The sequence below is a fragment of the Giraffa tippelskirchi genome, chromosome 6 (genome assembly GCF_054371585.1).
Source record: "Giraffa tippelskirchi isolate mGirTip1 chromosome 6, T2T-mGirTip1v1.2.pri, whole genome shotgun sequence".
In the NCBI taxonomy this organism is placed as follows: Eukaryota; Metazoa; Chordata; class Mammalia; order Artiodactyla; family Giraffidae; genus Giraffa; species Giraffa tippelskirchi.
In genome coordinates, this window is record NC_137280.1 from 162,390,059 (window position 1) to 162,403,546 (window position 13,488).

Consider the following 13,488-nt stretch of genomic DNA (forward strand, 5'->3'; position numbering starts at 1 on the left):
TTAGCTTTAATCATTTTTCCCCCAAGATTTATCTCACTCTTTACATTTTTACAGCATCTTTTGATAAATCAATTTTGTGATTTCCTCAAGAATGCTTGCTTTTACTTTTTTGTATATACCAAATACGTAACACAGCAAAAAATGTTAGTTTTTGATTTACATTTTCCTGGCTTTATGTCATGTATAGTATTTGTTGACTGTTTTTCACTTTGAATTATTTAGTTCATGCCAGTGAATCAAATGTGAAAAAGTTTATGCTTTTGAGTCATGGATGGATTTAATATACAAACATGAGGAAGCATTTGTTTGAATTTAGAAATTTAGTATTTTATATATTTCTTAATCACTTTTACCATTTGTAATTAGTAATCACTAAATTTTATATACATGTTAATACCTTTATGTTTTTGCCAAATTTCCCTAATTTCTGAGCAAATTATTTTAAATAGTCTTTTTAAAAATGGCTATTATGTCCATAGCATTGTAGCAGACCAGTGATGGAAGCAATGACAATTAATATCTGATTACTGCCATTAATAAGAATTCACTTTTATTATCAAAACAGGATTTATACAGATCAAATAAGAAGAGGGATACAAAAGATCTGAAAACCATCCAATTGCTGGTTCATTTCTGCAGATGATGACATGCTTAGGTACTCAGAAGAGAATAATACAATTATGAAATGGACTTGGGCATTATTATAGATATACTACCAAGATAGACAGTGGAATGTCAATGTTATTTGGAGGGTAACAAGCAGTAGGGAAGGTAACACAGATACAGCATTCTGGGCACCAAGGTAGAGAAACCCATGGTTATATTGCGGGATGTGGAAGGTGGGGACAGTATAGCTGGAGCAGAGAGTTTGCACTGGGAAAAGGTGAGAGAGAGTAAAGGTGAATTTGGATGAAACTGTCAAAGGCATTAAAGTCAAGTTCCAGACTATTTCAAGGGCCTGATTAGCCCTCCAAGGGCTCTCCCAAGTATTACTAGGTTAAAAAAAAAAAAAAAATCACTTCTCTTTCCAATTAATAGCGAGCCATTAATTTATGCCATTCAAGGGCAGCTGAAAGTTTCAGTTGGGTCAGTCTTGCTAATTTAAAAGTGTCAGTCTAACTAAGTCCTTTGAGCTCACCCTGTAATATTTACTTCCCTGCGTTCTACAAATTATCCATTAAATATATTCACAGGCATCTTGATTTAATCTAGAACTAGATGGACCTCAAAGAAAGAATTTTCTTTTTTTCCTAAATGCTTGTATCTATTTTAAAAGCTTTTTCTGACCATTTTGTTTATTTTTTAAATGTTTCTCTGGCTTGGTTTTTTTCTTACATTGTGAAATGATCTAAGAGTTATAAATGACATTGAGGAAGAACAAAGCAACCCAGCAGTTGCGGAGAAAGCTCAGTACATGCCATAATTTTCTGCTCTGAAGAGATAAACTGATCAATGATATGCTACAGTGATTTTACCAGAAAACCTGTTTATTGTTTTGGCTTTAGCACATTAAAACTAGCAATGGTTCAATAAGAAGGGGTCGTGTTAAGAATTTTCTTGCCAACTGTAAAGTTCCTTGTTGGTTTCATAGATGGTTTCCCCCCCAGGAAATCTGTGCTCAGAAGGAAGGTTTTTGAACCCAAGAGAACATGCTTTCATTTGAAAATCTATGAAGAAGCCCACAACATAGTGAATGAGACATCAAGAAAATGTAAACATCCTTATGGTGGTGGAATTCCCTAAATAGAGTACATGACTCTTGTGATACAAAACAGCTGTTTTTCATGTGTCTCTACAACCCGGCACAAGGAGAAATTCTGCTCAGACACCTTAAGTCATTTCAAGTCAGCTTAAAGCATCTTTGGCGCCCTTAAATATTAATGAAAGTCAACAAGCAGTGAAGTCTTTGCCCTACAGGGACTGTCACTGGTCAGCTCCTTGCTGTTTGCTTCTGAGTTAATCAAATTACTATATCATTGGTGCATTTGTACCCTCCACCATTAATGATGAGAGTCTTTGAAAAAAAAAAGAGGATGTCTTGGCATAATGGCACATTAATCCTGTGGGAGATGGGGGAGGGGCATTCTTTTACCAAGACTGCCCTTGTGTGTGAGGTGGAAGTATAGATGAAGATCACTGCCAGAAATCAACCTTTAATAAGTCAGCCTAAAAGCCACTTCACTTCACATTATCCCAGCCAGCTAGGAAATATGCACGTGAAGAAGAAAAAGAAGCTATAAAAGGAAGAGTTTAATGATTTTAATTTCTTAATTTGGTTCCTTTGATGTAGTATCTAGATATTAGGACCATTCTTAATACGCGTGGAAGTGACTTCAGAAAAATCACTCCTGCTGTAGAGCTAATTGTTATCAAAATGAAAAAATACATTCTGGATGATGCCGATACGACCTATTTGCAGTTGGCAAAACAGATCCTTTCTTTCCAGCATCAAAATGGTTAAAATGAAGAAGCCAGGTTATTACACATTTCAATTCCAGAGTCAAATATAAAAATTTCTATTATAGGGACAATTAATTACATCTCAAAATGGCAAATGTGCATCCTTGTCAGGTAGAGTGTACTCTGATGGCCTTTCCTCAAACACTGAATGTGGAGATTTGATCTCTTCTAATGGTGCTGAGAAAAGGGTAATTACGCTATGGTCAAAGCTAATTTGCTTTCTGCCAGATGAACTGTTGTATTTTATTGTACGCTGACATTTTAAAGTAATTACGGCACTGTTGACCTTAGACAATTCCAGTTGTATCGCTGTCTACAGCTGCAGCACTCCCTCCACCTTGGGCTGGCAGACAGTGGCTGTAACGAGGTAATGACACGGACAAAGAGCACCATATGGGGCTCCTTTGAGATACACAAAGCCCAGTGAAAGGAAACAAGAAAATTTTAACATCATCATTACAGTCACACATCTTTACAGCTATAAAGGATCCTGTCCACACATGCTTGTGCGCATGAACATACACAGACCGACAGGCAAATAATCTAAACACTTTGCCTGCTTAGGTCTTAGGTGTGTGCATGGGGGGGTGTGAGTGTGCGTGAGTGTGCGTGTGTGTGTGTGTGTTCCTTTGTAAATGGCAGCAGCATCAAGAAGAAAAAGAGATCAGGTAGAACTGAACATGACGGACTGGTCTTCCTCTGACATGAGTTCAAAGGCTAAAGACTATTGATTGAGATAAAAGCTCAGGTTCTTATCTAATGTTAAAGACACGCCTTGTTGTCTGAAAGCCATGCACATAATTAGGCAGAGAGAAGAGCACTTGAACCACAAAATCACTATAAACGGAGCTTCATTAAACTTAGATATTAGTTAATTTAAAGGAAGAAGTTATTATTCACTGATATATTTTAATGAGCTATCTGGCTGTCTTTTTCTATGGTAAGAAATAAAAACGTGTCCAGAGTTTGGTCTGGTTAATGTATCCCTGCTAAGACAGCAAAATAGATTAATGCCACTGGAAAAAAGGACTTTATCCTCTCAATCAAAAATGTACAGGATATTGAGCTATGGAATTATTGTCAAGAAGAGGTGGGAGAAAACTGATCTTTTACCATCATGTTAAATATTTTATTCTGTTTATTAGGGTATGTGAAAATGGACTATGGAAATGCATGCTTGCTTCCAATAAGCTGTGGGTGTTGCCTACATCATAGCTTATGGCCTACTTATGTGACAATTACACGGATCAAAAAAAAAAAAAATCAATTTATTTCCTTTTGAATTATATTTGTGTCATTCAGGGTGTTTTTTTTCCCCCTAGTAATTATTGGAAGAGCCCTTGTGTCATTATCTTACTGAGGAAAAAAATTAATTTACAAATTATGTTAAGAGATAGTAGAGATTGCTCTAGTGTCCTCAATTTATTTTTGACTCTGACATTTATTTTTCCCTAAAGTTTGTTGGTTTTTTCCTAGCCTTTTTCACTTTTAGTAGTATTTCATTAGTGTTTGGAAAACTCTGTGACAATATAGGTATCTTTTTTTTAAGGCAGTGTTCATTTAATAGGGTTACTAAAGAATTCCTATTCAAAACTGAAATTATATGGAATTAAAGTGTATATTAAAATGATCATTTCTGTGATGCTTACTTTTGGAGGCATGTGACTTAAAATTTACCTTGTTTGTATCCCAAGTGAGAAAGAAGTTCTTTTTCTGTACCTTAAAAAGGTACAGTCGTCTCTTTTTAAGTTGCATTTTTGTTTTACCATAAAACTTAGGAAAAACTGATTAACTTATCTACTGTATCCATTGTGAAGGTCTTAGGGATACATTAATGTTATTTTTTAAAAAAATTCTTGCAGCTACTGAATTCCACATACAATTTCTGATATCGTTAGAATTACTTAACTATTCTGGCACTGTGATATTGGTGTAAATACACCCAACCAAGATCATACAATAAAAAGAATGTGTGACCAACACAGTTTAGAATGTGGAGGAGTAACAACATAAAAGCAATATAGCACAGGAAGTGTATATTAAAAGACTTAAAATTGAAACACTTTTGCTCTTTGCAGATTCAGATGTGCACTCAGCACCAGGAAAAACAACTGGAAGTATGAACAACTTGTTTATTTGTATTTTCATTTTTTGTCATTGTTAGAGACAACAACTCACACCTAAGACCTAATCAGTTCAACTCCAAATATCCTTGATTTAAAATATTCACTACATTTGTTGATGAGTAAGATCATGGAAGCATACTATTTCAGACTTATAGAAACTTTTAGAAAAGATTTATTTCTTCAGAAGTGCACTTAGTGATGTGAAGTTGGTATGTTACCGTCTAGTTTTGCTGTAAAAGGTACAAAAGGATAAAGAAAGAAAAGGAGACTTTTAGAAAGCTGCATCAAAAAAAAAAAGTGGAAAGCAAGAATCTTGTTCGTGTTTCTGAAAGAGGAAGGGAGTGAGGGAGATACACGAGTTCAGAGCATACATGGAATCAGGGAACGAGTTCTGATAGATGGAGAGTGAGTGGGAGAATGAAAGAGAGTGACAAGAAGTAAGAAATCACTTCCCTGAATTAAGAGTGAGTGATGCAGTGAGAGAAGCAGAGAGACAGATAGATGGTGTTGGAAGCACAGATAAGGCGAGAGCTACTCCGCGGCAGCAGGGAGACTATAAAAGACCATTGCATAATAAAGAAGGTGCACTGTGGGCAAACCAGAACATTAATGGTGATATCCGGAATTGAACCCTGTAAAAACCCCAATTACTTTGACGCTGACAGAATACTAATAAAAATAAATGAATAAAGGGAACAAAGTACACACAAAATAGAAGAAAAGACATATAACGGTTCCGAGTTCTAATTCTTCCTGTTGATTGCTTTTTTACCCTTACTAAAACAAATCTCCCAACGTGACATGCCAACATCAATTCTTCAGTTCTGTTCTGTGAAATGGGCTAAGTAAGGAAGACCTGAAAAATCTTGAAATGATTGCAAGACTAAGATTTCAATGCAACATCTCAGTAATTACACTGGTTACTTGAGAAATAGAATTTTTCATACCATTAAAAGATGGCAGGGAACGATTTTTCCATATGCAGTACAGGCTGTGAAACAAAACCAGAGTTGGCAAGGGGGAGGACAGTTTTCTGGAAGGTTAGAATTTTAAAGCAAGCATTTAAAAGTCTTTGGAAAAGTTCTAAGAGATGTGTTAGAAGCAAAATGATTCTTTCAACTCTACTTAAAATGAGCTAGTTTTCCATGCAAAGCTATTTTGAGCCATAAAAACACAGTAACTCTAATCAAGTATACAGATTCATTAAGGACCATACTAGATCGAGGTCAAATATGTGACCCTCCAATCTGGGTGCACTTAGCGGAGGCAATACTATCTCATCATTACTATCTTGAATTTATTGTCCATGAAATAGGCTGTTGCCTGCTTTTCTATCAAAACAAATATAAAGACTAATCCAGCACGTAAAAATGTAAGTCAGAGTATTTAATCTTTGTAGCTGGACTGGATATACTGAGCAAGAGAAGTCTGCATAACATTTTTTAATATCTTCCATAAAATAATGTATTTTCTCTCCTAAAGATCCACTGCATAGAGTGACTTTCATTAATTTCAGGAAATGGAAGCCAATCTTTGTCTATCTGCGTTTTAAAAAATGTCATCTATGCAGGAAAGTTTTAAACACAGTCAGTATTTTGCCTATCCAGAATAAAATTGGCCTGAAAAACAAGGGCACAAGGCCCTGAGGAAATTGTAAGTGATTAAAACACCAATGTTGTTATGAGGACTAAATGTATAAGTAAACATTAAAGGTTTGTAGAAAAATTCAGCTGACAAAGAAAAATACATATGTATGTATTGATTTCCATATATTTATATATACTTTTATTACTTTATGAAGCTTTAAGAGGAACACTCCTGTTATTGAGAAGACTTCTTTCAAAAAGCAATGGCTAGAAATTAGTTTGGTGCTGATTTAATCAAAATACTAGGTTTACATATTATTTTAGCATTTTCTCATTCAATGTATTTATTGCACATTTATATAAGGATTAAAAAAGAAGTAATTTAAGATTATTACAGTCGATTAACTCAAATCTTCAATTACTCATAATTTCCTTTCCTATATAAAGTTTGGCCTTCAGTAAAACTTTTCCAACCTTTTCTATCACAAGGTAAAATAATTCTTGTTATAAATTCGGACCAGTGGCAATTTCCAATTGTACCAGAAAACTGTTCTTATAATGGTTGTTATTAGATAATGTATTTTACATACATTAGCCTAAATTAAGAGTCAGGAAGAAAATCTTTCTTTCATCTCATTTTTTTTTCTTTCTTTTTCTGAATGATGAGTGACTGTCAGTGTGTGGATGCCTCTTTTCAAGGAATGTGTGAAGCTGTCACCCTGCTACAGCTGCAGGACAATCCAGATGTTACACGTATGAAATCCGGGTCTCAGCATGGTGATGATTGTCAAATGAGAACAACCTAATTGCAATGCCCAAGTCTCCATAAAATGACAATTTTTGGAGAGTTGAAGGAGGCCAGTATCTTTCAATTATTTTTAACCAGTATCTTTTATCTGTTAAGTTTTCATTATCTTCTTGTTGGTTAGCGTTAAAAAATATTTTAAAGTCTGTTTTGGAAAGGAATGAACCTATACCTCATGATCAGATTTCATTAGTATTTATAGAGAAAAAAAATGTTCTGTTTGAGAGGTTTTCTCTCATCATCGCTATCGAGGATGACGAATTCCGATCTGAGGACAGTGTACGTGCCACGCTGGCATCCAAGCCTGTTTATGCAGGTAATGGCTGGTTTAGGACACCTCTGAACTGTCACGTACCGTTTGAATTAATGAGGCCATACAGGTCTAAGGTCTCTAAAAAGGCCTCTCTAGATTAGGGTCTATTAAACCTGCCACAAGCTGCTTAGTGTTCTAAAAGTGACAACAGAGGCTCTTTTGGCTTATCATTTTGTTCTTTTCTTTTTTCCATTCCCTTTTCTAATTTTTCAGAATCTTGAAAAAATGTATTTTCTCATTCTTCAGCTAGTACTTTGGTAACTTAGAGTGAAGAAATTCCCACAGATTTCTGAGACACTCCAACATTCTTTAAAGAACACCAATATGCCAAAGGGGTAAAAAAAGCCATGATACCAAAAAAAAAAAAAAATAGGTTGAAAAGTAGGTTTTAGAAATTGCATGGTGAGTTAGTGAGGCCGTTAATATTATCTTGTTTTGTTTTGTTATAAAAGATTATTTAATGTAGCTAGATTTTAGCACAGCAAAATAGCAGAACCTTTTTAAAAACTGGCCTTATAATTAGGGATAAATAGAAAGCATTATCTCTGCTTAGGTATAATTCGATATTTAGCTGAGAGATTAAAATATCATGGTATGTATATGAAGGGCACAAACATCAACAAATAAAGAAATGATAATTAGCATTCTTTAAGGATCACATTCAATAGCATTCTCCTGACAATAATTTTATTGTCACAATGTTGGCTTAATATTTTCTTGCATCTCCTTTGTCTGCTTCCTGTATTATTTCAAAACTCTTCTTCAGATGACTATAGTTTTTCCTGGACCGTGAATATTATTGCATTAATGGACTTTTGTTTTTACTTAGAAAAAATTGTGTGCAAAATCAATTTAACATCTCCAAATCTATTAGGTGCTTAGCCTTTAATTTGCTCCACATTAACATTAAATGGTCAAAATATGAGGTTATTTTTGGAGTGATTATTATGATTGTAATAAGGCCTGACACTTGCGCCACTTCAAACACACAACCACCAACAGTTCTATTACAACAAAAGAGCTCCCAGCATAACACATTTTAATAGTCAGAAGAGTTGTGAATTCACAGCTTTGCACAGCAGGTGTGGCTGCACATCTTTGCACCCCTAAATACACTTGCTCATCTAATCTGACAGATTAGACAATGGCACAAAACCCCCATCACCGATGTCTAAACAAAGACTTCATTTCAGAAGAGACAAAGCTTCACGCAGACTGTGTTGCCACTAATAACTTTTCCGAGCAGAAAACAATGTATATTTTATTAATGAAAAACAAATTGCGGCAGGGAAGATGAATGTCTTGGCTTTTCTGACATTTTACATCATTTGCTTTCCCTTCCCTTTTGTGCCTTTAATATTTACCTTCATATCAATCTTGATGCAATTTTGTTAATTAGCTGTGGTGCTGGCAGCGAAAAATGGAAGGCATCACAGTCCAGGACCTTAAAATCCAGGTTGCAAAGGGGAAACAATTTTACAAATTTTGTGTAAAAATTGTGTGTGTATGTGTGTGTGTGTGTGTGTGTGTGTGTGTGTGTGTGTGTGAGTAAACTAGAGCGGAAAGCATCACCTTAATTAGAGCCAGAAGTAAGATGGACTTTGGGGCACCCACGTTTTGGTGGCAAGGTGCTTGGCAATTTCAAGGAAGCCAAGGCAACATGATTTTCTATTCAACTTCATCACAGCTGAACATTAAAAAGTGAGACTAGAGATGTGCATATTTACCATAAAGGACTGGACTGAGCATTAATGGGCTCGGGGGGCTTATTTGGAGGCAGCTGCACTTATCATGAATCAGGAAAAGGAAATAGCAGCCCTGGTGTGCTGTAGGTCAGTCACAAATGTCGGCTGGAGAGAGACATAAATTTCCCCCCGACTTCAGCCTGTGACTTGCAGAACACCCTTCTAGCATTTTTCGATAATTTAAAGATTAGGTAAGGTTTATCACGAGTGTGTTCGATGAAAATATTAATTTAGAGATAAATCCTGTAAGTGCTCTGAAGCAGCGGCTTCTGCCGCAGTTACACTTCAAACAGGATTGACTGCTAGTTTTGTCAACAGCAGGAGGTCATGGAAGGCTGCCAAAGAAAACAAACCTTTTTCAATAAAATGCTTTCAGTTCTAAGTAGTCACAGAATATCCCCTGTACTGTTTTACTACTGATATTTAAACTTTGATATACTGTCTTTTGCTGACAATTTCTTGAGTCAGAAATCTTAATCATAAAATGAAGTGTGGCACACACACCAGAAAGGCAATTAATCACAGCAAACTTGGGCAAGTTCAAATAATTTTGTTATTTTGGGTAAGGGGGGGCAGAAAACTATGGCAAAAGTTATGCTTAAACTGTTTCTCTTTCTTTTGAAATTTATTTGCTGTTTCCTGAAAGACACGATATATACTGTTGAGGAAAACTTGAACCTTCCATAAAAAGAGAGATGTTTCCCATTGAAGGAACGGTTTTATTAATGATAGTGATAAGGTGAATTTCATTTTCATTTATCAATATGGTGTAATTTACCCTAAAATTAAAGTACTCTACCTCTGTCTCTTTGTTTACATGTATAAAAATGTTAAAATAGGAAACTCAATGCACAATGGATATTCAGATTTGTCACATATTTAATAACCTGTATTAGAAGTTGATGCACTTGAAAATATTGTCCAGGTAAGGAAAATGAAAGTTGACGAGACTGATTTCCAAAACCACCTCTCACATGTAAGGTGAGCATTGTGCTAGAGGACTGGTTACAAAAATTTTCATTTGCACTTTCTAACCCAAGAGGCTTTGTTTGAAACTAGAAATCCATTAATGTTCTTCTGTCTTACAAGTTGGAAAGAAAAACACATGTAGCTATAAACACCGAATTCTATAAAGTGGGCACAGGATAACACCAAATACATATTTCATGTTCATCATTGAGGTTCATAGGAAAATTTTTGTTTGACTTTTTTATTTTTTACCTTTTACTATTATTCAAGTCCTAAAGATATAAGAATAAATGCAAATTGAAAATAATGTAAATTAGGATTTCACATATTCTTAATGATATCCTGGGGTTGTAAGATATAATTAACATTATATAGAGTGCCTGGAGAACCCAGGTAGGAACAAAATGAGAATTTAAGTCTCAATATTAGGAGTGTTGATGCAAAACTCACAGGCATCTCTCTTGCTTGCTCCTTATTTTCTCGGAGTATGGTTCAAGTGTTTTAATACTTACCTTGGCATCTTGGCTGGCTTTAAAAGTAACCTATGCATGGAGAACCCTGACACTTTGGTGCAGGCATTATCAGCACAGTCATATCTGTAAGCTATGCTTGGCCACCTTTATTGTTTTACTGTTTTAAAAGCTATGTTCCACTTTGAAATTACATTAAGAATATAAATTTCAACCTCAAAATTATGATTCTATACAACAGACGCAGAATGTGTGCTTTGTAGCACAAGATCCCTTTCACTTAATATTAAGCATTCATCCTCTCACATTTTTTTTTTCTATTTTTGAAAACTATTTGAAATGAATAGACATGCACCATAGGATTCTAGACCCTGTAGAATCCCAGGGCCCGTACAGACTGAAGCCTAGCAGTCTCTTGTGCAGACACTGCCAGCAGAATATTTGAAGTTGATGCAGCTTAGGGAAGAGGCTGATCTTCACAGAAAAGCTAGAATTTCTAAAAAAAAAAAAAAATGTAAAGCTATTTCACCCCTAATCATAGACAAGCATTAAAGATCTTAAAACATGGCTGTGATCAGGCAATTTTTTTTCTGGCATACTTTTTAAGTGAAGACTAGTGTCTGCACAATTTAGAATGAAGACCTGATGTTCTAACACATCCCATATAGTCTCATTTTGAAAGCCATCAACTATGTGATCTTCCTGAGTCTCAGCCTGTCCTCTTCTTTAGTACAGCTAAAATGAATGGAAAAGCACAGAAATCATTTAGAATTGATGTGAAATATATCTTTTTCCAGCTGTCCTAAGACATGGCTGAGATTGGCCATCACGCATTCAACTTGATTCCTTCATATTAGTCAATATAGATTACAAGCCCAGGCTATTCTATTCTTCTTTTTCTTATAATCATCATTGCTTACTTCAAACCATATACATAGGAACAAAAGTCATCACAAAGAATTGAGAAAACAGAGATAATGAGAGGTAATGTTTTTCATCATTTTCTTTCATAGAACTAGTTTAGAGTTTTAATTTAAGTTTTGTCTGTGAATTAACTCTGTCTAGAGTTTTATGGTACAAAAGAAATAGGAAGCTTTCCTGTTTGGTTAGCGTGAATTCTAGTATTGTTCATCTAACATTAAAGATATTAATTTTTGAATTGACAATAAATCTAATTGCTTACCATTAAGGAATAGTGTATTTCTGCGATGGAAAACAGGTTGGAAACAAGGATTAGGAAAAACATTTCATTATACAAGCAGGCTATTCTCTTTGGGGGATTTTCTCTAATACAACCATAATATCAAGAAATGCCATTGGAAAAATTTTGCAGTTGGTAAATTTGATAGATGGCTAGTATTCTATGATCACCATCACTTGACTGGGAAAATACGGGCCACAGACGAAGAGAACTGTAGTGTGAGAGTTTGGAGCCATTGTTGGCACAGTCAGAAAACGGGAAAGTTTATTTATTTGCTGACGTCCATGAATAAGTCAGTAGTTGCCACTGACATCTATGATATATGTCAGTATTTCGTTATTCAGTAAATAACTGTAGATCATTATATATTCATGGAATTCATGTATTATAATACCTGCTGAAGTTAGAAACCTATGACATGGCCCTTATCTTCAAAAGAAACCTCCCCCCCAAAAAAAGAAACCCAGAGTGTAAGAGGAAACTTCACAGCAGTACCTGGTTCTCCACTAAAACATTTATGACCTTCTATGGTCATGGTCTGCAGCCCCAGTGAGGTCCATAGGGCTGCCTGGACAGCTCTCTCACCCATTCTTTACAGCAACTATTTCAAACTCAGTCTCACCTCCCCAAGACGCTTATGCTGACACCAATGCCTCACTCCCAGGACATAACCTTTCCTCCCACTCAGCAGGAAAAGCAGAAACCATTGAGAGTCAACTCCTTCAACCTGCTGACCTCCAATTGCACTGAGTCTTCTTTCTCTTCTCTTGCCACTTGTATCAATCTACCAAAATTGTTTTCACTAGTGCTACACATGGATTAACTTTCAGTCACTCTCGTATTTGACCCAGACATAACTTGATATTAAAAAGGACTTTCATCATTCTCAAAAAATATTCCTACTGCTGCCTTTTCACCCACTGGCTTGTCTGAATATTACACTTTTCCCAAACTACTTTGGTCATTTCTAGTCTAGGGATTTTGCCTGGTTGTTTCCCCTTATTTCCTTCTTAAACGCAGGTTTTTAAAAATCTGATTCTATCTTTACAATACATGAAAGCACTATTTTAAAGCCTAGTATAACAAGAGTGATGGAGATTTGTGTTTGTTTCTTAGTAGCCAAAGAAACTTTAAAAAGAAATTTGCTTTTAAACTTAAAAAAGAAATTTGCTAGTGTTATATTTCCTTATACTTCAATTTCTTTTGTAGTCAACCACAGTATTCAGCTATCACCTATTGTGTCCAAAGCACCATACAGGCTTTCTGCCTGTTTACAGGATCAACTCACTACATCTGTTATGTGAGGCATACACTAACACTTTGCAATCATTACTAGAAAGTAGAAACACATCAACTTTTGATTTAGTTCAATTGTGGGCTGTGTTTGTGCCCTCTTCATGAAATTTTTCATCAACCCTCTCAAGTCTTATATCATAGGTGTATCCAGACTCATCAATAACAGCAATTTGTGTAGACTCTGGAAATTACTGACCGCTAAGATTTTCTATAAAAACTGAGTAACAAGGTAGTGTATTAAATTCATTTTATCTGTACAAGGAGCTTAGCCTACAAAAGGATGTTAAGTGATGACACTTTTCATGAGCCTTACCCCTTTCCTTAGGTCAAATATCAAAGATGTCACTTCACTGTTTTTTGTGGGAACCATGTTGGCAGGGCTGAGCATGGAATCTTATTGCCCAGAAGCTAGTATAAAAGAATTAATGAAAATGTTTACATAATAGATTATAAGGTATTCTAAGTTGCCATTCATTTTTTACTTCACTAAGACAGGAGTTTCTTTTAAAAATATATA